This window comes from Hylobates moloch, unplaced genomic scaffold (assembly GCF_009828535.3).
Source record: "Hylobates moloch isolate HMO894 unplaced genomic scaffold, HMol_V3 SCAFFOLD_5, whole genome shotgun sequence".
Lineage (NCBI taxonomy): Eukaryota > Metazoa > Chordata > Mammalia > Primates > Hylobatidae > Hylobates > Hylobates moloch.
The window spans coordinates 74,066,107-74,092,572 of NW_026652280.1; the positions used below are offsets into that span (position 1 = coordinate 74,066,107).

The window sequence follows — 26,466 nt, forward strand, 5'->3', positions numbered from 1 at the left end:
TTTCTTTCTTTCTTTCTTTCTTTCTTTCTTTCTTTCTTTCTTTCTTTCTTCCTTCCTTCCTTTCTTTCTTCCTTCCTTCCTTCCTTTCTTTCTTTCTTTCTTTCTTTCTTTCTTTCTTTCTTTCTTTCTTTCTTTCTTTCTTTCTTTCTTTCTTTCTTCTTTCTTTCATCTTTCTTTTCAGATTTGGTCTACATTTGTTTGGCTACCCGAAGAAGCCTCCTCAGTCAACCCACGGACCCACAGGAGGTTGTGCTTCCTGTATTTCCTCACTAAAAAGTCTTTATGAAGAAGATTTTTAGTAGAATACTTGCCTCAATTATCACATTAAATTTAATCTCCTTATTATCTGTGGATATTAGCTTATTTATTATAACTACTTTGTTTTCTGATTTGACCCTTTTTTTCATTCTCTACCACATAGCTCTCTCTCTCTGATGAGGGGTCTAATTTTTCTACTATAATTCTGCCTGATCTTGTCAAGATACATTCCATCACAGCTACAATCACTACTCGTACATAATTAAATAGATAATTCCTAAGACATACAATTATATTGTGCTCCCCAAAAGCCTTTCCTGAATTATAGGAATCTTCTTGCTTTTTCCCTGGACTATGTCTATAAATCTTTTTAAATTGACAAAGATCCAGATGATGAGTTCTGATCCAATGTTCACAGTGAAGCATTCAGGAACATGAGTAATAGCTACCATTTATGAGCCTTAACGAGGTGCCAGCCAGTGTTCTAGGCACTTTACTTTACTGTAATAAAACAACCCTAAGATGTCTTAAATCGAAGTGTGGCATAGAGAGGTTTAGCAAGTGGCCCAGAGTCACATGTAAGTGGTGAAGATGCAGTTTTAGCTGAGGCAGTGTGGCTCCAAAGTCCACATTATTCACCACATGCTATGCTTTCTAAGAATGTCTTGAATCTTAAATAGACACATACTGAGTGAGAAATTCAGAGTCATCATTCACTCACTGTAACCATGAAACCTCTACCACTGACTATCATTATTCATGTAACAGTCATGAGCTTGGAAATTGCTATTTAATTATCAATGTATGAAAAATAAAAAAGTCAGTAGAATAGAATAAGGGAGAGGTGCACTAATAATTTCATAGGTGGTTAACTAGAAAGGATTCTCAGGTCATCTAATTTAATCATACTGTTTTCCAGTAAGAAAACAGAGGCAGGTTTGTAAATGTATTCAGAAAATGACTGAAATTCATGCCGCCTTACATTGAACTGGGAATTTCTCCATGAGTATGCTTTTATTGGAATCTGGACACTAAGGTTCTGTTTTTGAGTGCTCTCAGTATCGAAATAATTTTATAAATAAAATCACCCCCCACTGCACTGTACCTCTTTCTACTGTGTATATTTTCTTCTCTTTCACTATCTAGTTCACTCCAAGAATTCACAAAAAAATATGCACTACTAATGTTGCAGGGGTGATAGTCACCAGTTAGTTTACTTGAGTTTAAAAGTAGTTGCTGAAAATCAGGATATTATTGTAAGTGTGATAAAAATTATGAAACAGGCAAGGATATGATCTAGAGACTTGTTGCTTCTTATAAGGCAAACAGATGTCAGATCAAGTAATTGCAACAGGGAATAATGTGATAAATAACATTTTACTATATATACAGGTTGATGTACAGTCTCTTGACATTTAATGAGATATTCATAAAGACTGAACATCCTTCGAGGCATGAAGGACCAAATGTCTAATAATGGAATTCCATAGTCCTGAGTGAGATATTTCAGAGGATGTTAATTTTAATGCTACCCTGATCATAAAGATCCCACAGCAACTACAAACTCAAAGGACTGAATCTATGTCAATTTACTTATTTAGAGTTTATTACTACCACCAGAAAGTAAGTTTCTTCAGACCAAAATCTGTTGACTATTCACCATAGCTAATTGTCATGCCAAGAAATACATTTTAATTAAGGAGTTTTGAAATGTATAAATGGCTGTTGGGCCTTTAACTCTTCCTCTGTACAAAATATTCACTAAAACTTTGAGACAGAAGCTGTTAACTGTAGGCTTGACCTGTAATCTTTGAGGAGATGAGCAACTCAGTAGAGACTCACTAAATGTTTATTGTTCATAAACCTCTGTTTAAGACATAAAGATGAAGATGTGCTCTGTGACATCATGTATGTATTCATGCTCCTGTTCACTGTTTCATTACAGGTCCTGCCCTCCTGAGCTCTCAACTCTGATATAAGCCTTAAAGAAGAGTAAATGAGACCGAGTAACAATGTTACAGAATTTGTCCTCCTGGGCCTCACTCAGGATCCTGATGTGCAAAAAGCATTATTTGTAATGTTTTTACTCACATACATTGTGACTATGGTGGGCAACCTGCTCATTGTGGTGACCATTATTGCCACCCCTCCTTGGACTCCCCAGTGTATTTTTTCCTTGCCTGCCTGTCATTTGTAGATGCTGTGTATTCCACCACCATTTATCCCATATTGATTGTAGACTTACTCTGTGATAAAAATACTATTTCCTTCCCAGCTTGCATGAGTCAGCTATTTATAGACCACGTATTTGGTGGTGCTGAGGTCTTCCTTCTGGTGTTGATGGCCTATGATTGCTATGTGGCCATCTCTAAGCCACTGCACTATTTGATCATCATAAATCGACAGGTTTGCATCCTTCTGTTGGTGGTGGCCTGGTTAAGAGGCTTTGTGCATTCTGTGTTTCAAATTGTTGTTGTGTACAATCTCCCTTTCTGTGGCCCCAGTGTCATTGACTCCTTTGTGACATGTATCCATTATTGGAACTGACATGGACTGACACCTACTTTATAGGCCTCACTGTGATTGCCAATAGTGGAGCAATCTGTATGGTCTTCTTCACTCTTCCACTAATCTCCTTGGGGTCACACTAAACTCGCTTAAAACTTATAGTCAGGAAGGGAGGCATAAAGTCCTGTCTACCTGTGGCTCCCACATTACCATGGTTGTCCTCTATTTTGTTCCCTGTATTTTCATGTTTGTTTAACCTGTTTCAAACTTTCCTATTGATACATTCATGACTGTGTTTTATACAATTATCACACCCATGTTGAATCCCTTAATATACAAATTGAGAAATTTAGAGATGAGAATTCTTGTGAAAAAACTCAACTATAGTTAGAATAATGGTGTTCTGGAGGGGCGCGGCAGCTCATGCCTGTTATCCCAGCACTTTGGGATGCAGCGGGGGAGATGATGAGGTCAGGATTTCGGGGCCAGCCTGGCCAATATGGTGAAACCCTGCTTCAACTAAAAAATACAAAAATTATCCAGAAGTGGGGGTGTGTCCCTGTTTTCCCAACCACTCAGGAGGCTGAGGCAGGAGAATCACTTGAATCCAGGAGGCAGAGTTTGCAATGAGCTGAGATTGTGCCACTGCACTCCAGCCTGGGTGACACAGCTAGACTTTCTCTCAAAATAAATAAATAAATAAATAGAATAAGGGTGTTCCTCTTCTTTTAGAAGACATATATGTAGACAACATCTTTGCCATGGTACTGTTAGACATCTAAGTGCAGTTCAGGTATCCTAGGTTGGGAAGGCAGGATTTAGAAGCTCACAGCTCAAAGAGATGTTGTCTCATTATGGCATCTCTTTGAATGTTCAAGATCTCAACGTCTATATCTGCATTGAGTGTGGATGGGGCTCCTTTGATGTAGTTTCCCTTGTGCACTGTTTAAATTATGGTTTTTCTCTATTTACATATCTATTGAGACAGGATATTTCTTCTACATGCCCAGCTGACAATGGAGAAAGAGAGGGCTAGGTAATTAAAATAGATGCTCTTGTTCATAAGGAAAAGCAATGGTGCTTCCTTCAGTGTGATTTACTTAAAGACTGTAGAATATATAAGCACCATACTCACAAATATCTTTGAAACTGGAAATATATAATTGCGTTCATGCCACTGAGCAACAGGACTGGAAACCTCTGGGAGAGGTTCCATTTGCTCTGAAAGTTATGCTTATGAACATGATATACTTCCCAGAGCCACCTCCTGAAATACGTTTCTATACATACTATTTATATTTTATTAAGATATTTTGTTAAGCTATGCCATTAACAGCATTAAATTGTGTTTCCGTGAAAGCCCAATAAATTCTCAGTAGTTGCCTTTCCAATGGACTTCCTCTGGACACTCTATCAGGAATTATTGAACCCCAAATCCCAATAATCATCACATGGTGGCAGGATTAGGTTTCAGCTAGAGTCTTCCATCTGCATATGTTCATACATATACACTTCCAAAAATGACGGCGCTTTAGGGTTCTTGGGTCTAATGGCATTGCATGAGTAACTTCCCATTATGAATCTTCTAGAGGCCTTGTCATTTCTTTCTTTCTTTCTTTTTTTTTTTTCTTTCTTTCTTTCATTTTTTTTTTGACTGAGTCTCGCTGACACCCAGGCTGGAGTGTGGTGGCGTGATCTCAGCTCACTGCAAGCTCTGCCTCCCGGGTTCACACCATTCTCCTGCTTCAGCCTCCCAAGTAGGTGGGACTACAGGCACCCACCACCATGCCTGGCTAAATTTTTTTGTATTTTTTAGTAGAAACAGGGTTTCACCATGTTAGCCAGGATGGTCTCAATCTCCTGACCTTGTGATCCACCTGCCTTGGCCTCCCGATTCTTTCTTATTACAGTATGTTGAATATCTAGTGGTAAAATTGCTGAGGTTTGTGAAATGCCTCTGAAGGTCATAAACCATGTTGTTCCCAGAATCTTGCATGATAAGTCTAAGCTCTGTTTTTTGACTAGACTGATCAATCACATTATACTACTAATATTTACTGTATTCCCCATACTTTTCCGCTTTGCTTCTTCAGAGGAAGAAACTATTACAATGTTACCAAAGTAATTAATTAATTTATTTTGATTATGTTCATGTCCAAGTTTCATTTCACCAAATTGTGGCATTATGCTAAGTGTATATCTCTGGGGAAAATGGTAACCATATGTTGCATTTCTTTCCACATAAAAGCAAACCCTTCTGGACATTCCTTTAATCTGAAAAGTTGAACTGGAAGCTCAAAGATATAAAATTTGCAATTAAATTTTGAAAGACTAATAAGCCATTCTGAATATGACAGTTTACAATGTTATAACAATTAAAACAATATGGTAATGTTTGAACTATCAATGTAAATTTAAAAAGTCTTTTAAATTAAAACCATTTCATAACCACATTTAAAATGCAGCTATTTCAGTTACGATGTTTTTGGTTCAAATGATAGAACACTGAATTCAAGTTTTTTGAAATATAAGAATATTTATTGATTGGCTAGCATAATTGCAGTTTTCAATGTTATGAAAATATTTAAGGTAGGTGATAAAATGGATCAATTATGTCTTTAAAGAGCCCTTTTCTTTATTTTGTCCCATGAGTCACAATATTGGATTAAATCTGGATCTCCTATCATGCAAAGGGTTGCTATCTGTAGTGATTTAGAGATGGCTCTTCCCACAACTGTGGCAGAGGTAATTGACTTGATTGTGATGTGGAATGGAGGTGTTATAACACAATCGTTGCAAGAAATAATACTTTTGTCTTCCAGATGACTTATTTAAGTATGTCTTGCCATTTCCTTTCCAAATAGAGGTAATAAATCAGAAAGTGCAACCATCCTTTCCTGAATGGGTATAATGAACATGGATGAGGCATTTTGAGGATGAAAGTCTGGACTATCCCATTAAATAAGTTATGAGATCTATAGAGATGCTAGCAGAAGGTGAAGTGGAAAAAATTGATAAGGAAGAAGATGGTAAATAGTAGTTGCAACTCAGATCAGCTGCAATGGCAAGAGACATAATTTGTCCTTGAAGCTTTCTCTCCTAGTCCCCCTCAAGTAAGATAATCCTAAAAAAGCTGTTCTGATAATGTATAAGAATACACAAATTAAAGGGGCATAAGGGGTATGTTATGATGTATATGAGGAGGCCATGCCCTTTCCTTCATTTAGGAAAGAAGAATTTATCTTTCCAGCTGTTGAGTGTGCTGTAAGTAGACAGCATTCAGATGACAGCACTTTCAGTATGTTTAGAAGTTGCAGAAAGCCACCTCAATAAAGGTCTCATGCCCTTTCCCAGAGCAGTCCCTCTTTGCATCCGGGTTAATATTTAGGTTCAGGTAACATTATACTGCAAGCAGAAAATATGGTTCTTTTCTAGAAGTAAATAATTTATTTTGTTAAAAATTACAATTCTACGTAATTTAAATGACAGTAATCATAGGAACATGTGGAATTGGATCTTGTGGATATTGAAATGGAGAAGGACATTGATTAGGCTGCATGGGGGAATGTTTATCAGTGTGAAGATAACCTCCCATAGATATATGTAGCACAAGGTTTATGTACAGTAAAATTATTGAACACATACTGTGTGTCAAACATATGGAAGAAAGCATTCCAGGTTTTTGGGGTGGAATGTTCAGGGTGGTACCATGACTCAGCCTTTAGGAGCCCATTTCAATGTTCTATCTAGACAATAGCTTCTAAGTGATGGGACATGTAGTCATAGCGCTGAATTCTAAGGTGGTGAGTAATTTGCTTTACTTTATTTATTAGAAAAGATATCCCCTGGTTAGAAATGACAATGATTGTGATACCAAGGCAATGGATCCTTCCCCATGAATAATAAATAAGACTAAAGCACAGGGACAATCATATAACCAGAATATATAATGTAATGACCAGATACTGTCTCCACCACATTGAGATTTGCAATGAAGTAAGCTGTCACAGGAAGAAGTGGAATCCCTGAAGAGATCAATAATGAGTTCCAAAACTGAATCACTAAGAAAAAGCCTAACAACTAGAAAAAGCCCAGGACCAGATGGATTCACAGCTAAATTCCACTAGACATAAAATAAGAGCTGGTGTCATTACAAGGGAAAGTATTCTGAAAAATTGAGGAGGAAGGATTCTTCCTTATTTAATTCTGTGAGGCCGGCATCATCCTGATACCAAAACTTGGCAGAGACTCAACAATAAAATAACACTTCTTGCCAATATCCTTGATAAACATAGAGGAAAAAATTCTCAACAAAATGCTAGCGAATCAAATCCAATAGCACATCAAAAATCTAATCCACCATGATCAAATAGGCCTTATCTCTGGGAGGCAAGGTTGGTTTTACCTATGCAAATCAAAAATTGTGATTCATCACAGAAACAGAACTAAAGACAAAAACCACATGGTTATCTTGATAGATGCAGAAAACACTTGTGATAAAATACAATATATCTTCTGGTTAGAAACCCTCAATAAATTAGGCATTAAAAGAATATACTTCCAAATAACAGGAGCCATCTAGGGCAGATCTATAGCCAACATTTTATAGAATGGGCAAAAGCTGGAAACATTCCCTTTGAAAATTGGCTCAAGCCATGAATACTCTCTCTTATTGGTTCTATTTAACATAGTTTGAGAAGTTCTGGTGAGAGCAATCAAACAAGAGAAACAAATAAAATGCAGAAAGGTAAGAAGAGCAGAAGTCAAAATATCAGATTTTGCAGACCGCACAATTCTATATCTAGAAAACCCCATAGTCTCTGCCAAAAGGCTTCTCACTCTGTTAAACAACTTTACCGAAGTTTCAGGATACAAAATCAACATACAGAGATTATTGGTACCATTACTATACACCAATAGTATCCAAGCCAAGAGCCAAATGGAGAAAGTAATCTCATTCACAATTGTCAAGGGGTAAATTATCTAGAAAGAGCTAAGTAGGGATATGAAAGGTCTCTACAAAGAGAACTAATAGTGAGAAGCAATATTGTTAAAATGCCCATACTTCCCAAAGAAATTTACAGATTCAATGCTATGGAATATGAAAAATATCAATGGCATTTTTCACAGAATTAGAAAAAAACTATTTTAAAATTCACAGGGAACCAAAAAAGAGCTCGAATGGCCGAGATAATCCTAAGTAAAAAGAACAAAGCTGGAGGCATCACATTACCTGGCTTCAACTATACTACTATGCTACAGAGATACAGCAAACAAAAGAACATGATACTGGTACAAAAACAGACACATAGACCGATGGAACAGAATATAGAGCCCAAAAATAATGCTGCCCACCTATAACCAACTGATCTTTGACAAAATGAACAAAAACAAGCAATACGGAATGGACTCCCCATTCAATATATCATACTTGGATTACTTGCTAGCCATATGTAGAAGATTGAAACTGGACCCCTACCTTACGTCATATACAAAAATCAACTCAAGATGATCAGTGTTTTAAATGTAAAACTTAAAACTGTAAAACCCTGAAAGGTAACTTAAGAAAAACTTTCTGGACATAGGACTTCATGAAGAAATTTTTATTTTTATTTATTATACTTTATGTTCTGGGATACATGTGTGGAACATGCAGGCTTGTTACATAGATATTCATGTGTCATGGTGGTTTGCTGCACCCATCAACCTGTCATCTAGGTTTTAAGCCCCGCATGCATTAGGTATTTGTCCTAAAGATCTTTCTCCCCTTGCCCCCAACCCCAACAGTCCTCAGTGTGTGATGTTTCCCTCCCTGTGTCCATGTATTCTCATTGTTCACCTCCCAATTATGAGTGAAAACATCCGGTGTTTGGTTTTCTGATCCTGTGTTAGTTTGCTGAGAATGATGTTTTCCAGCTTCATCTATGTCCCTGCAAAGGACATGAACTCACTCTTTTTTATGGCTGCATAGTATTCCATGGTATATATGTGGCACATTTTCTTTATCCAGTCTATAATTTGTGGGCATTTGGGTTGGTTCCAAGCTTTTGCTATTGTAAATAGTGCTGCATTAAACATATGTGTGTATGTGTCTTTACAGTAGAATGATTTAAAGTCCTTTGGGTATATACGCAGTAATGGGATTGTTGGGTCAAATGGTATTTCTGGCTCTGGAACCTTAAGGAATTCCCACACTGTCTTCCACAATGGATGAACTAATTTACACTCCAACCAACAGTGCAAAAGTGTTCCTATTCCTCCACATCCTTTCCAGCATCTGTTGTTTCCTGACTTTTTAATGATTGCCATTCTAACTGATGTGAGGTGGTATTTCATTTTGGTTTTGATTTGCATTTCTCTAATGACCAGTGATGATGAGCTTTTTTTTCGTATGTTTGTTGCTGCATAAATGTCTTCTATTGAGAAGTGTCTGTTAATATTCTTCACCAAATTTTTGACGGGGTTCTTTGTTTTTTTCTTGTAAATTTGTTTAAGTTCCTTGTGATTCTGGTTATTAGCCCTTTGTCAGATGGATAGTTTGCAAAAATTTCCTCCCATTCTGTAGGTTGCCTGTTCACTCTGATGACAGGTTTTTTTTTTTTTTTTTGCTGTGCAGCAGCTCTTTAGTTTAATTAGATCCCATCTGTCAATTTTGTCTTTTGTTGCAATTGCTTTTGGTGTTTTAGTTATGAAGTCTTTGCCCATGCCTATGTCCTAAATGGTATTGCCTAGGTGTGCCTCTAGGGTTTTTATGGTTTTAGGTTTTACATTTAAGTCCTTAATTAATCTTGAGTTAATTTATATGTAAAGTGTAAGGAAGGGGTCTAGTTTCAGTTTTCTGTATATGGCTATCCAGTTTTTCCAGCATCATTTATTAAATAGGGAATTCTTTCCCCGTTGCTTGTTTTTGTCAGGTTTGTTGAAAATCAGATGGTTGTAGATGTGTGGTGTCATTTCTGAGGTTTCTGTTCTGTTTCATTGGTCTATATCTCTGTTTTGGTACCAGCAGCATGCTGTTTCCATTACTGTAGCCTTGTGCTATAGTTTGAAGTTGGGTAGCATGATACCTCCAGCTTTGTTATTTTTACTTAGAATTGTATTGGTTATATGGACTGTTTTTTGGTTCCATATGAAATTTAAAGTAGTTTTTCCTAATTTTCCTAATTCTGTGAAGAAAGTCAGTGATAGCTTGATGGGGATAGCATTGAATGTATAAATTACTTTGGGTAGTATGGGCATTTTCACGATACTGGTTCTTCCTATCCATGAGAATGGATTTTTTTATTTGTTTGTGTCCTCTCCTATTTCATTGAGCAGTGGTTTGTAGTTCTTGAAGAGGTCCTTCACATTCCTTTATTCCTCGGTATTTCCTTCTCTTTGTAGCAATTTTGAATGAGAGTTCACTCATGATTTGGCTCACTGTTTATTGTTGGTGTATGGGAATGCCTTGTGATTTTTGCATATTTATTTTTTATCCCAAACTTTCCTGAAGTTGCTGATCAGCTTAAGGAGTTTTTGGGCTGAGACGATGGTGTTTTCTAAATATACAATTCTGTCATCTGCAAACATAGACAATTTGACTTGGTCTCTTCCTATTTGAATATTTTTTTCTTCCTTTTGCCTGATTGTCCTGGCCTAAATTTCAATACTATGTCGAATAGGAATCGTGAGAGAGGACATCCTTGTCTTGTGCTGGTTTTCAAAGGGAATGTGTCCAGCTTTTGCCCATTCAGTACAATATTGACTATGGGTTGGTCAAAGACGGCTCTTCTTTTTTTGAGACATGTTCTAAAGATTTTTGATGAAGATGCCAAAAGAAATTGCAAGAAAATAAATTGACAAATGGAATACAATTAAACTTAAGAGCTTCTGCAGAGCAAAAGAAACAATCGACAGAGTAAACGGACAACCTACTGATTGGGAGAACATATTTTCAAACTATGGATCTTAGAAAAGTCTAATATCCAGAATGTTTAATGACCTTTAACAAATTTACAAGCAAAACACAAATATTAAAAAGGTACTTTGCCCATAAAATAATGGGCAAAGATATGAACAGACACTTTTCAAAATAAGACATACATGCAGCCAACAAGTATGTGAAAAATGCACCATATTATCAAATATTAGAGAAATGCAAATCAAAACTACAACTAGATACCTTTGCATAACATTCAAATTGGTTATTACTAAATGGTAAAAAAAAAAAAAATAGACGCTGGTAATGTTATAGAGAAAAGGCAATACCTATACACTGCTGGTGGGAGTGTAAATTTATTCAGTCATTATAGAAAGCAGTGTGGCAATCACTCAATGATCTAGAAACAGAATTAACACTTCACCCAGCAATCTCATTATTGAGTATATACTCAAAGGAACATAAAATGTTCTATTATAAAAATATGTCAATGCATATTGTATTACTGTTTTCACACTGCTGATAAAGACATACCTGAGTCTGTCAATTTACAAAAAAGGAGGTTTAGTAGACTTACTGTTCCAAATGGCTGGGGAGGCCACACAATCATGACAGAAGGCAAGGAGGAGGAAATTATGTCTTACATGCTTGGCAGCGGGCAAAGACAGAGCTTGTGCAGGCAATCTCCTTATAAAACAATCAGAACTCCTGATACTTATTCACTACTGTGAGAACAGCATAGGAAAGATCTGTCTCCATAATTCAATTACATCCTATCAGATCTCCCACAACATGCAGGAACTAATGATGAGATTTGGGTAGGGACACAGCCAAACCATGTCATTCCACACCTGTCCACACCCAAATCTCATGTACTCACATTTCCAAACCTATTTTTCCTTCCCAATAATCCCCCACGGTCTTAATTCATTTCAGCATTAAATCAAAAGTCCACAGTCCAAAGTCTCATCTGAGACAAGGCAAGTCCCTTCTGCTTATGAGCATGTAAAATCAAAAACAAGTTAATTATTTTCTGGATACAATGAGGGTACAGGCTTTTGGTAAACAAAGTCATTAAAAATGGGAGAAATTGGCCAAATAAAGGTGATACAGGCCCCATACAAGTCCAAAATCCAGTTGAGCAGTCAAATCTTAAAACTCCAAAGTGATCTCCTTTGACTCCATGTCTCACATCCTGGTCACACTGATGCAAGAGGTGGGTTTCAATGGTCTTGTACAGCTCTGCCTCTGTGACTTTGCTGGGTATAGCCTTCCTTCTGGCTGGTTTCATGGGCTGATGTTGTGCCTGCAGCTTTTCTGGGTGCATGGTGCAAGCTGTCCTTGGATCTAACATTCTGGAGTCTGGAGGACAGTGGTCTTCTTCTCATAGCTCCACTAGGCAGCGCTGGAGTGGTGACTCCCTTTGGGGGGTTCTGTCCCCACATTTCCCTCCCATGCTGCCCTAGCAGAGGTTCTCCATGAGTTCCCCACTCCGGAACAAACTTCTGCCTGGACATCCAGGCATTTCCATACATCCTCTGAAACCTAGATGGAAGTTCACAAACCTAAATTCTTGACTTCTGTGCACCCACAGGTTCAAAACTCATAGAAGCTGCCAAAGTTTGGGGCTTGCAACTTCTGAAGCCACAGCCTGAACTGCACTTTGCCTCCTTTTAGTCATGACTGGAGAGCTGTGATGCAGGGCAACAAGTAACTGGACTGCAAACAGCAGAGGGACGCTGGGTCAGGCCCATGAAACCATTTTTTCTCCTATGCTCAGTGCCTGTGATTAGAGAGGCTGCCACAAAATTCTCTGACATGCCCTGGAGACATTTTTCACATTGTCTTGGTAATTAATATTTGCTCCTCATTACTTATGCAAATATCTGCAGCCTGCTTGAATTTCTCCTCAGAAAAAAGGGATTTTTTTTGCTGCATTGTCACATTGAAAATTTTCCAAACTTTAATTCTCTGCTTCCCTTATAAAAATGAATGCCTTTAACAGCACCCATGTCACATCTTGAATGTTTGTTGCTTAGAAATTTCTTCCAACATATACCCTAAATAATCTCTCTTGAGTTCAAAGTTCCACAAATCTCTAGGGCAGGGGCAAAATGCTGCCAGTCTCTTTGCTAAAATATGAGAAGGGTCACCTTTGCTCCAGTTCCCAAAAAAATTCCTCATCTCCACCTGAGACCACCTCAGCCTGGATTTCAATGTCCATATCATTATCCATAATTTTAGTCAAAGCCATTCAAGAAGTCTCTAGAAAATTTCAATCTTGCCCACATTTTCCTGTCTTCTTCTGAGCCCTCAAAACTGTTGCAACCTCTGTTTGTTACCCAGTTCGAAAGTCACTACCTTATTTTTAGGTATCTTTTCAGTGTGCCCCACTCTACTGGTACAAATTTATTGTATTAGTCCATTTTCACACTGCTGATAAAGACATACCCAAGACTTGGCAATTTGCAAAAGAAAGGTTTAGTAGATTTACAGCTTCAAGTGGCTAGGGATGCCTCACAATCATGCCAGAAGGCAAGGAGGAACAAGTTGAGTCTCACATAGATGGCAGCATGCAAATAGAGAGCTCCTGCAGGCAAACTCCCCCTTTTAAAACCATCAGATATTGTGAGTCTTATTCACAATCAAGAAAACAGCATGTGAAAGACCTACCCCCATCATTCAATTACCTTCCACTAGGTCTATTTCACAACACCTGTGAATTCAAAATGAGATTTGGGTGATGACACGCCAAACAATATCACATATGTTCATTACAGCAATATTTACAATAGCAAAGACATAGAATCAAACTAAATGGTCATTAACAGTAGACTGGATTTAAAAAATCGGCAAAAGTACACCGTAGAATACTATGCAGCAATAACAACTTTGAGATTATGTCTTTGAAACATCATGGATAGACCCAGAGGTCATTATCCTAAGCAAATTAGAAGAAATACTGCATGTTTCTTACTTATCAGTGGGAGATAAGACTAGTTATTCAAGCTAAATAGGAAGAACACATGGATACTAGAAGGGGAGCAACAGATATTGAGGCCTTATTGAAAGGGGTGGATGGGAGTAGGGAGAGTATCAGAAGAAGTACCTATCAATTGCCATGCTTATTACCCAGGTGATGGCATTATCTGTCCACCAAACCCCCATGACATACAGTTGACCTATATAACAAGCCTGCACATGTACTCCAGAACCTCTAAAAATAATTACAGCCATATACCTTCAAATACTTTGCCTATTTTTCTGCAATTATAATTCAATACATGTTAAGAGTTTTGTACTGTGAACTTTATACTTCTTTTGTACCATTTTCTGCATTAACTTTATTGCTTTCTGCTTTGTTCTGCTTATTTTCTTCTAATTTACTATTACTCTCTTTAACTGTTTCTAATCTTCTGTTACATGCAACCACTGAGTTCTTACTTTTGTGTATCGTATATTTTAGTTTTCAAACTTAGTTGGTTCAATGTATTGTGCATCTTGTGTTTTAATTATTTGTATACACTAGGTATATTTAAAATGTCTGTTTTCCATTATTTGAATCATCTGTATCTGTTTTATTTTGATTTTGTCTTTTGATTAGGCCTTGTCTTCTCCTAAACTTTGTTATTTTTGAGTGCTACATTTTGCATATTAAAAATTCTAAGACATATTAAGACTTTTATTATGTTGGTTTTCTTTAAAAGAGGATTGACTATTTTTCTAGTCAGCAGCTAGGATTGAAGATATAAAAATCCCTGACAACATTAATCCAATGAAGGAATGAGATGACCTAAGCTAGGCTTGAGTTCCTTTGCATACTATTTCATTGTCTATTCATTCCTACACCTTTGTCTATTAATCCCTACTCCAAGAGTAAAGTCCTCTGTGGTCTCCAGTGCAAGCCTGGTTGATTAAAAAGAACTCTTTTTCTTGGTAGACTTTGAGGTTCACTTATTCTTCTGAGAACAGCATCTATATAAGGTCCCACCCAACTTTTCAGGCTTTCATTTGTGGCTTTAGACTTATTCTGTACTCTTAGAGGAAAGAACCCAAAGGCAGACATCTCTTTGAAATGTTATTCCCTCAAATTCTTTACTTATTAAAGTTTTTAAATGCTTTAAAGTGCATGTATTTTATATTTTTCTAGTGCGTCTATTTTTTCTCATTCTAAATTTGGTGTAAAACAAGTGATTTCTGCTTTTTAAAGAAGATAAATATATATTATATCTATATTTTACTGTCCGCTTTGGCAATAAATATGGGTTATAGTGAATTACTGTAGACTATGGCATATTTTGAGTCAACAACTGCATCAGTTAATATTTTCAATGTATTTCTTCGTTGGAACAATAAATTCAGATTCTGGGCTGTGGTAGGCATCATCTGAGCTAGCAAACACTTTTACCTCGTTCAGACAAATGGAAAGCTTTAGTAGTTTTTTTACTTCAACTGGAAGGGGCATAGAGAGTTATGCCTTATTCTTATATTAGTACTCCATCTTGGAGTCATAATTTAATGCATAGTACCCTTGCTCACATCAGATCGTATTTCAGAATCAAATATATATTTTGTGCATCTTTTACCACCTACCGATAAGAGAACATAGCATCTAGATGTGCTCTTTAAATTTTAGAAGTGATCCAAATTGCATTTGGGGTGGCTATATTTAATCCATTTATTAGGCAAGTTGAAAACTGCCAACTTTAGTGGAGGATATTCCACAATAAATCATGTTTAGTAATACCTATTACATGAGAAATATCTTTAGCTGGTTGAGATAAGTATTTATGGGACTCTATCCCCAAGGCCCTTTTGACACAGAAGTTCCAGTATTTAACTAAACATACAATGAGGTAAAGATGCTCAGTGGAGCCAAAGACAAGCCAATTTATGGAATGGGCAATGTAAGTCCTTAGAGACCGATTGCCTTCTTGGAAAATTACAATTTCTTTCTTGTAAAAATGATTATTGAATTAATATTTGACTAAAATTAAGAGATTGAATTAATGGACTATATATCATTACGGTTGCATCTGACACAAATTCAGGCCTTGATCAACATCTTGTAATCTAACCTAAAATTGCAGAACAGTGACTACCTGTCTTTCCAATAAGTGGAACATCAACTTCAATTCAAGGCTCTCTGCCTTTGAGCTTCAAGTCTTCTTGGACACAGACTCCTAATAGCAAGGGTAAGGTGTCTCTTTGTTTGTTTTATAATTGGGTAAGAAAATATGAGGCTGGTTCATTCTGGCTGAAATATTACTTGCTTTTCATAAATATTTGACAATATGAAGTCATATTTTATTTTTCAATTTACCTTAGAATTTTCTTATTTACATTACAGGCTTTATACATTACTTGGCATCCAGCTACTCTTCCTTGGCAAGAACCAAATCTTTTTTCTTAGAGAAAATAATCAACTTGTCCAGGTTAATTTCCACTAATTAGGTCAATTTTAGTCATGCAAAAGGGGGATCTTTGATTTTCTATAAAGTAAATTTTTTCAGCAGATAAAATATTCAACTACCTTTGTACAGTAAATGTTGACATTATGTTTAAGTATCTTCATATTTTTGGCAGCTGATTTAAATACTTTTGTACTTTTCTGAAACACTGAAATAATGAGAAGTCTGTGTGAAAATATGAAAACTGTAGCCACTAAAATCTATTTCTAGATCCATGGCTAAATCATCCATTTTCATGTGTTTTATTATCACACATAAATGCATGAGGCACCTATAGTAACCCTCAGTAAAAGCAGCATTGATTTTTCGGACTGAGGACAAAGGTCAAGATGTGAATTCTTGAAACCCCTGACAGGGATATTCATTAAAATTTCCTGTGATATGTTTAAATATAGGTAATGTCTTACCTATCATATATTTTCATTGGAGGAATTCTAATTAAGAAAATTAAGCTAGCGAAACACAGACATTAATCAGAGTATACAAAGCCTATTTGGTTTTGAATACAGTCTGATAGGCATTTATTTTCCACTTTGCCAAAAGTAGAGAAACATGTTCCGTGATATACCTGTAACAAATAAACCAGTACATTTATCATCTTAATTTATAAGATATAATACTTTACATGATATGTTAATAAATATGTAGAATTACTTTTAGACATATTTGATTAAAGAATTTAAAATTGCATATCATGCCAAGCGTGTTAGAGTGTAAAGGAATCAATGACTATTATGTTCTGGAAGCATGATATGGATTTTTATGTGTGAATCTAAAAATTATCTCAGCAAACCTAATAGTATATGCTTGTAAAGAAACCCATGCTCCAGAAAGTACTTTGTGTACTGTGATTAAGAAATATTTATAAAACTGCAATTGTCAAGTGCTTTGGAGGGTTATTTTTATGTTTATGGAATTTTACCTTTTGAAAATGTCATGTTGTGAAGAAACTATGTTAAATTTTTACATAAGAAAAATGTTAAGTTAGTGGTTTAAGTTAATAGCCTATTAATACTATCTTTCAGTTTTTTATGATATTAAATCATTGATGACTTAAACTATTGGGAATAGTTTACATATCCTGTTTTCTTCAAGTAAACTGTTAAACTGTCCAACAGAAGATTTAGCGTGATAAAATTTATCACTGATGATTAATAGAGAAAAGGAACAAATATTTGTAGCAAGTAAGGGTTGAAAAAAAGAGAATTGAATGTAGGCTACATTATACTCTTGTGTTCCTCAGCAGTTGTGTTTCTATCAGTCTACAGCTTCAATAAGGACAGAACTCCAGAATCAGCTGGAAGAGGTAATGTGAATGAAACATAAACATAGACTATCCATCACAACAGATGTCTAGAGACAGCTCTAACTCTGTCTGCATGTGCACTCCACCACTTCCAGATCTATGTAAATGGAATAATCTTTTCTATTTAAGTTTTAGTTATTCTGTAGGTTTCTTCAACAGTGAATAGTCAGAAAGTTGGGTTTGTAGCTCTGCTTGTCCTAATGTCCTCTTTTCTTTAAGTGTGTCCTTAACCATCAGATCTGCAGACATAGAGAAACTAATGATTTTTTTCTTTTTGAAATTTCTTTTATTTATGTACTTTTTACTAAGATTTTGTCTGTATTTATTTGTTATGGCTACCCCAAAAATCTTCCTGAGTCACGCTGAGGACAATAAGGAGGTTGCATTTCCAGTATTTTCTCATTAAAAGAAATCTTTTTGAAGAAGAATTTTAAAAGAATACTAGCCTCACTTAATTATCACATTAATCTTCTTATTGCTTGTAGATATTCATTTATTAGCTATAATTTCTGTTTCTTATTTGATTCTTTCTCCTTTCATCTTCAATATTTAGCTTTATTTGTAATGATAGATCCAATTTTTCCTATAATTCTCCTTGCTTCTTATCAAGATATATTACTTCACAGTTAAATTATTACTCACATATAAATAAATCAATAATTTTTTAGACATACAATTTTATTGTACATATGCCCCCCAAAGAGTGTATGAGGTGCAGTTGTATTATTCATTTCTTCCTGGACTATGTCTATAAATCTTATCAAGTTGACAAATATCTGAGTGATTTGTTCTGATCCAATGTTCACAGTGAAGCATTGAAGATTACTAGTAACAGCTATCAGTTATTGAGCCTTTATCAGGTGCCAGTCAGTGTTCTAGACACTTTAATTTTTTCTAATAAAATAACAACTATAAGAGGTAAGAACTATTGGTATCCCCATTCTAAAGATAATGTAAGTGAGGCACAAAGAGCTTCAGTAGTTGGCCCAAAGTAACATAGTAATTAGTGAAGCTGGGATTGCAGCAGAGGCAGTGTGGCTCCAGGATCCACATCATTTACCACCATAATCTGCTATCTCTCCAAAGAAGTCTTGAGTCTTAAAGAGGTACACAGTGTATGAGAAATATATTATTTGCTCATGGTATTTGTCAAATCTCACATATACAGGCTAGAAATGTTCATGTAACTGTCATAAGCTTGAAAATTGTTATTTAATAATAAAAATATGAAAAATGAAAAAATGTCAGCAGAATAATGTAGAGCTGCAATAATAATATCCTCGGTAATTAGACTGGGAAGGATTCTGAGTTCATCTAGTTCAATCTCACAAGCATGTCACAGTGCTGGAGAGATTTTGTTTATGGCTGATTTTGGGGCCTGTTCCCAACATGTCCCCCTTTTTGTTTTTTCAAGATGATAAAGGCAAAGGTGGCTTTATCACAGTGAGCTACTTCTCGCAGGAATCGGGATCCACATCTGCAGACTATACAAACACAGACAACACAGATTAAAAGCACAATCATCATTAAAATCACAGAGCCTCCAAGTGTTTTCATCCATTTTAATGGATTAATAGCTGCTAATCTGTCTGCAGCTCCTTCAAGCACTCCAGTTCCTGGCATTAAAGTCAGGTGTGCCTGGGATGCTTTAAATATCTGTTCTTTTAATTTTGCCATATCCAAAGACATGTTTGTAAAGTGTCCTTGTAGATGTTTTTTATTCTTTCCCAAACTTTGATCTTATTAAGAGCCATTAATAGTTTCCAGAAATCCTTATGTTTAGCTCCTAGAGTGAGCCATATCATTTAATGTTGAGGTGCCACTATACCACCATGTTTACAGACAATAGGAACTCTTGCCATACTTGTTATCATTTCTACCATTGGACAATTTTGTTCAGACCAACTGAACATAGTGAGGTCATGGCATGCAGACTGAGAGGTGCAATTCAAGCTAAACATCTCTTTAGGGGACCAATCAATAATTATTCCATAGGAATCATTGTGCAGCACCTCTGCCTGTTCTGCAATGCAATGTTTCCAAATAAGTAAGTTCATTTTTTCTGACCAGGTCCAATCCTGCTTAAAAATAGGTTTTTGAGGGTGGTATGCCTCAACTATAGGAGCAGATTTATTATGGTAAATACTGAGACCAGAAAACATGGTAACTGTAACATAGAGTGATTACATCCAGGCATTATTGTCAGCCAAGATTGATAGCGAGGGATTAGGCAACTAGTGGCCTTTCCCAAACAGATAGGTGAATGTTCAAATCCTAAAGAAATATTTATAACAGTTCCTTCCTCATGTGGGTGAGATGGGCCTCTATCATTGGTAGAACTGAGCATCCAAGAGCTATCATTACTGTATACCTCCAATGGGGGGTCCAGCCAAGTTACAGGTCACAGAAGTGGTGGAAAAGGTAAGTATGCCCAGTAAGTATAATTGTTCTCTGTGTCAGCCCTTGTGGAAGGAATACTCACACCAGTAGTGATCACCGCTATCACAGCTATCATTAAGGTACTCATTGTGACTAGTTGTCTCGCATTCCTCAGGTTTTCTCCTGAAATCTGTGACAGCTTCTTGATCTGTTCCCAGGTAGGTGGCTGTTTTCAACAGGTGTTGCTCATGGCAGTTGGGGTCCTCCTCAGCATCAACTTGGACAATGCTGCCACTGGGGGGTCTTTAGGATTGTCCCAAAACCTCTTCCTGGGTATCTGATTCATAATAAGACTGTAGCTGCCTCAATGGCACTCAAATTGGCTATTGATTTGGTCCTGGAGAAACACAAGCATAACATCTACTCCAAGTTATTATTTTACCTATTTCCCAACTTTTTGTTATCGGATCTCTCCACCAAACCAGTTGTTCTGCTTCTGTATTTGCAGTTGGTTTCTGTAGATGTTGTTCAGCAGGCTCAAAAAATTTAAAGTTAATAATGCTAGATTCAACTACATATGTGGTATCCTGTAGTCCCCATTTTCCCTGTTTTGCTTTTGCAACTGCTGTTTCATGGAGAGATTCATTCTTTCCACTTGGCTTGTCCTTGAGGATTATATAGGATACCAGTAATGTGTTTGTTTAATATTCCATACAGAGAAAAATGTAGCTAGAACTTGGCTAGTATAGCCTGGGTCATTGTCTGTTTTAATAGAAGCTGGAATGACCATCACCACAAAACACTGCAAAAGGTGACATTTAACACAGGCAGAAGACTCTCCTGATTGGCATGTAGCCCAGACAAAGTGAGAAAATGTATCTATACATACATGCACATAAGCTAGTCTCCCAAATGAGGGAACATAGGTGACATCCCTTTGCCAAAGAGAATTAGATTCCAATCCTCGAGGATTAACTCTTACTGTAAAAGATGAGGAATGTGCCATTTGGCAAGTTGGGCATTGCTCGATAATAACTCTAGCTTCTTTCCAGGTAAAGCTGTATCTGCGTTTGAGACCAGAGGCATTAACATGGGTTAAACTGTGAAAGTGTCTGGCATCAGATATTGCAGTAGCAACTAGGCGATCAGCCATTTGATTCCCTGAAGTCAAATGTCCTGGAAGAGGTGTATGATCCCTAATATGAGTGATGTAAAAAGGGTCTTTTCTAATCCTAGCTGCTGTTTGCAATTGGGTAAATAAAGTCATCAGTTGTTCATCTGTATGAAATCATAACTGAGCATTTTCAATTAATTGTGTGGAATGAACCATGTATGAAGAATCAGAAATCACATTGATAGGTATATTAAAAGCAGCCAATACCTCAATTACAGCTACAAGCTCCTCATTTTGAATTGAAGTATAGGGCATTTGGAAAACTTTATCTTTTGACCCAGAATAAGAAGCTTTACTATTACTAGACACAACTATGAAGACATTTTCAGCATCTTCAATTGGTTTAAATTTAGTTATTTTAGGGAGAATCCAATTAGTTAAATTCAGAAATTGAAACAGTTTTGTTTTAGGAAAATTGTTATTGAGAATACCCATACAGTCAGCTAACTGTGTTTGCCAAGTAAGACTATAAAAGCTTGCTGTATTTGTGCCTTCATAAGAGGGACAATAATTTTTCCAGGATCATATCCATATAATTTAACAATCCAAGTTCTCCCATTTCCTATCATAGCAATTTGATCCAAATAAGGAGTTAGAGTCTGTGAATTAGTATGTGGACAAAAAAGCCACTCTACAAGATCTTGCTTTTGCACAATAAAACCAGTAGGTGAATGCTGAGGTGAAAAAAATAGCAAATTTAGAGTGTTCTCTGGATCTATTCTATTTATTTGAGCCCTATGCACTTGTTTCTCAATTAGCTGTAACTCTGCCTCCATCTCATTTGTTAATTGCTGAGGATTAATGAGACTGGGATCTCCTCTAAGGATAGAAAATGGATTACCCATGGCACAGGTAGGAATACCTAGAGCAGGTCATATCCAATTAATGTCCCCTAGTAACTTTTGAAAGTTATTTAATGTTTTCAGTTGATCCCTATGTATGGTTACTTTCTGTGGGACTATTGTAGTGTCTTTCACTAAGGTCCCCAAGTAGGAGTAAGGAGTAGTTGTCTGAAATTTGTCAGCAGCTATAATTAAACCAGCACAAGAAATCAAATTTTGCAAGTGATCATAACATTGGAGTATTATTTCTCGAGTGGGAGCAGCACAAAATATATCATCCATATAATGAATAATAACACTGTGAAAATTTTTTCCAAGTAGGTTCAATTGCTTGCCCTACATAAGTCTGGCAAATTGTTGGACTGTTTAACATGCCTTGTGGCAACATTTACAATGAAAATGCTTAGCAGGCTGCAGGTTGTTTACCACAGGAATTGTAAATGAAAACTATTCACAATATTGCTCAGCTAAGGGGATAGTAAAGAAACAGTCTTTCAAATCTATGACTATTAAAGACCAATTTTTCAGAATCATAGCAAGAGAAGGCAATACTGGCTGTAATGCCCCCATAGGTTGTATAACTGAATTAATGGCTCTAAGATCTATCTGTCAACATTCTCCATTTACCTGATTTTTCCTTAATAACAAAGACTGGAGAATTCCAGGGGGAAAATTTTGGGATTACGTTTCCTTTTTCTAATTGTTCAGTAACTATGTCCTCTAAAACCTCCAGTTTCTCTTTACTCAGCGGCCATTGTTCCATCCAAATTGGCTTATCTGTTAACCATTTTAAAGGTATAGGTTCTGGAGGCTTAACAATGGCCACCATCAAAAATGATATCCTAAATCTTGGGAGGAACTTTGTCTTTCCGCTTGAGGTTGTTCCTTCAAAACTTGCAAATTTTTTCCTAGTCCCATATTAGGGACATACCCGTTTCATGCATCATATGTTGACTTTGAGGGCTGTTTAGTTGCTCTGCAATTAGAACTTGTGCTCCCCATTGTTGTAATAAATCTCTTTCTCATAAATTTATAGGTGCAGATGTTATAATTGGTTGAATAGTCCCAAGTTGTCCATCAGGCTCCTCACAGTGCAAAATATAATTACTTTGGTATACTTCAGAGGTTTTGCCAAATCCAACTATGTTAAATTGAGTTGGTGGAATTGGCCACGTGGACAGCCAGTGCTGTAGAGAAATGATTGAAATGTCTGCTCCTGTATCTACCAAACCTTTAAATTTCTTTCCCTGAATAATTATTTCACAGGTATGACATTTATCAGTAATTTGATTCACCCAATAAGCTTCTTTGTCTTGTTTATTTGTACTTCCAAATCCTCCTGTTTGTTTAGTTTCACTTTTCCCCATTCCCACATACAGCACAATCAGGAGCCATGCTATGTGCTCTCCTGGCTCTGCTTTCCAGGGAACAGAAGTAGATATAACCATTTGAATTTCCGCATTGTAATCTGAATCAATGACTCCTGTATGTACTTGCACTCCTTTTAAATTTAAACTAGATCTACCTAGAAGTAATCCTACTGTCCTCACTGGCAAGGATCCACAAACTCCTGTTGGCACTTTCTGTGGTGGTTCTGCAGGAAGAAGGCTCACAGCTTTTGTGCAGCATAAATCTACTGTGGAACTTCCAGCTGTGGTGGGGGACAGGCATTGCACAGGGATGAGGGAATGGCCTGAGTCAGAAAAGCCCTGGTTTGGAATGGGGCCCAGGACAGGCCCTTCATGGCATTTCCTATAATCGGGTTCCCATCTTTATCAAACTTAGAGTGACACTGATTAGCCCAGTGTTTTCCTTTTTTTTTTTTTTTTTTTTTTTTTTTGTATTTTGGACATATTCCAGGCTCAGCAGTTTTCTTTTTTCCCTCAACTGGCAGCCTGACTCACTGATTTTTTTCTACATTCTTTTTCAGTGTGACCATGCTTCCCACAGTTAAAACAAGCTCTGGGAAATGAAATATTTCCTTTACCAACTCTCAGTCCTGCCATAGCTTGTGCCAACAAAGTGGCTTTATGCGGATTATCTCTGATACTGTCATAGGTCTTGATATAATCAACTAAATATGCTTTCTTTCTAGTAGGTCACAGAGCAGCCTGGCACTTGGAATTAGCATTGTCAAAAGCTAATAACTGCAACACTATATCCTGAGCAGCTGATTCTGCAATCACTTTTTTAAGAGACTCCTGTAACCGAGCTATAAAATCTGCATACAGTTCTTTCGGTCCCTGCTTAACAGCACTAAAGGAAGGATATTACTCTCCTTCTGAAGTGATTTTTTCCCAAGCTCTAGTGCACATTCTGCTAAGCTGTCATATGGCATCATCCTGCATGACCACTTGTGCATCTAAACTAGCCCAGCTGCTGACCCCCAAAAGTTGGTCTGCAGTTATATTAATTTGAGGTTTGGCCTGGGTGTTGTGAGTAGCCTGAATGGAAGGTTCATCTGCCCACCAACTTTCAAATTGTAAGAACTGAGCAAGAGTTAGACAAGTAAGAGCATCCCAGTCAGTAGGAATCATCCAAATGGACAGCAACATTCTTTAACAGTCCCATTACAAAAGGAGAACCTGGTCTGTATTGATTAATAGCTTGTTTAAATTCTTTAAGTGATTTAAAAGGAAAAGGCACAAATGTAGATATAATATTTCCCTGTTGATCTAGGGGGTGTATTCTAACAGGGAACTGCCCAACCTTTATATCACCCTCTCATCTAGCTTGCTGAATTCCTGCCTGAATAGAACTGAGAGTGGTTGCTCAAGGTGCTGCCTGAACAGTCACTGAGGCAACTACTTTTCACCCAGTGTCCTCCAGAAAAGAAAGATCTGGAGGGTCAGGCCACTCCTTTTCTTCAAAATAATGAAGGGGTGCAGAAGGGTAGGGACAAGCCTCTCCCTCCTTTGCCACTTTAGATTTAGCTGGCAAACAAACCTGCTCTGTCACCTCTTCTTTTTACTTCATTATATTCTATTTCCTCCTCATCATCAGTGTAAAAATGTTCCAAGGTGGAACCAACCAGAGCACACACTTGTCCCATTGTTACACTGATGCTTCCGAGCTCCCCTTTTTACTCACCATGGGGTTTGCTTAAGAGTACTTGAGTGTCCTCCAGCACAGTACCATATTCTCCAATCATCGCTCCAGTGACCCTTCAACCTAGGTTTGAGCCCCACGTATGGGCACCATTTGCTGAGAGCAGCTCAGTTGTGGAGACCCTAACCCAGCAGTGCTAGAGGAATTAAAGACACACACACAGAAATATAGAGTGTAGAGTGAAAATTAGGGGGCTGACAGCCTTCCAAGCTGAGAGCCATGAACAGAGTTTTACCTAGATATTTATTGACAGCAAGTCAGAGATAAGCATTGTTTCTACAGATTACAGATTAACTAAAACAGGAAACAAAGGGATGGGCTCTGGCTAGTTATCTGCAGCAGGAACATGTTCTTAAGGCACAGATTGCTCATGCTATTGTTTGTGGTTCAGGAATGTCTTTAAGTGGTTTTCCGCCCTGGGTGGGCCAGGTGTTCCTTGCCCTTATTCCTGCAAACCAATAACCTTCAGCGTGGGTGTCATAGCCATCACGAGCATGTCACAGTGCTGCAGAGATTTTGTTTATGGCCAGTTTTTGGGCCTGTTTATGGCCAGATTGGGGGGCCTGTTGCCAACAATAGAGACTTACTAAATGTCCATTGAGTATAAACCACTGTTGAAGATAAAATGATGATGTGCTCAGTAACATAATGGATGTATTGATATTCCTGTTCACAATGTCATTACAAGTCCTCTTCTCCTGAGCTCTCAACTCTGATACAAGCCTGTAAGAAGAGTCAAAGGGCCAGATTAGCAAAGTTACACAATTTGTCCTCTTGGGTCTAGCTCAAGACACTGATGGGCAAAAAGCATTATTTGTAATGTTTTCATACATATATATTGTGACCATGGTGGGGAACCTACTTATCATGGTGACTATTATTGGCAGTCCCTCCTTGGGGTCCCCCATAATTTCTTCCTTGCCTACTTGTCATTTATGGATGCTGCACATTCTACTGCTATTTCACTCAAATGGATGTAGACTTACTCTGTGATAAAAAGACTATTTTCTTCCCAGCTTACATGGGCCAGCCCTTTCTAGAACACCTATTTGGTTGTTCTCTTTTTTGTTTCCTGTGTTTTCATGTATGTTAGACCTGTTTTAAACTTTCCCATTGATAAATTTATCACTATGTTTTATACAGTTATCACACCCATGTTGAATCCCTTAACATACAGTTTGAGAAATTCAGAAATGAAAAATGGTACAGAAAACCTTTGGTGTAAAAAATTAACTGTAAGTAGAATAAGCGTGTCCCTCTTCATGTAGCTATAGGGGTATATAGACAAGGTCTTTCCATTGAGATTATCAGACTTGTAATGGCAATTCAGGGATCCAGATTGAAAAAGCAGGGTTTAGGAACTCTCAGCTCAGTTAACATCTTGTCCCATCATGGCCTCACTTTAACATCCAGGATCTCAAATTCTATATCCAGAGTGGGTGGACAAAGCTCTTTGGGTGCAACTGTACTAATGTACAGCTCTTTTATTTTGGTTCTTCTCT

The 26,466-nt window shown here is 37.1% G+C and overlaps 1 pseudogene; it reads left to right on the forward strand.

Moving 5' to 3' along the window:
- Positions 1-2,254: 2,254 nt before the first annotated feature.
- LOC116468128 (olfactory receptor 4A5-like) lies at positions 2,255-26,232 on the forward strand (annotated as a pseudogene).
- The last annotated feature ends 234 nt before the right edge of the window (positions 26,233-26,466 follow it).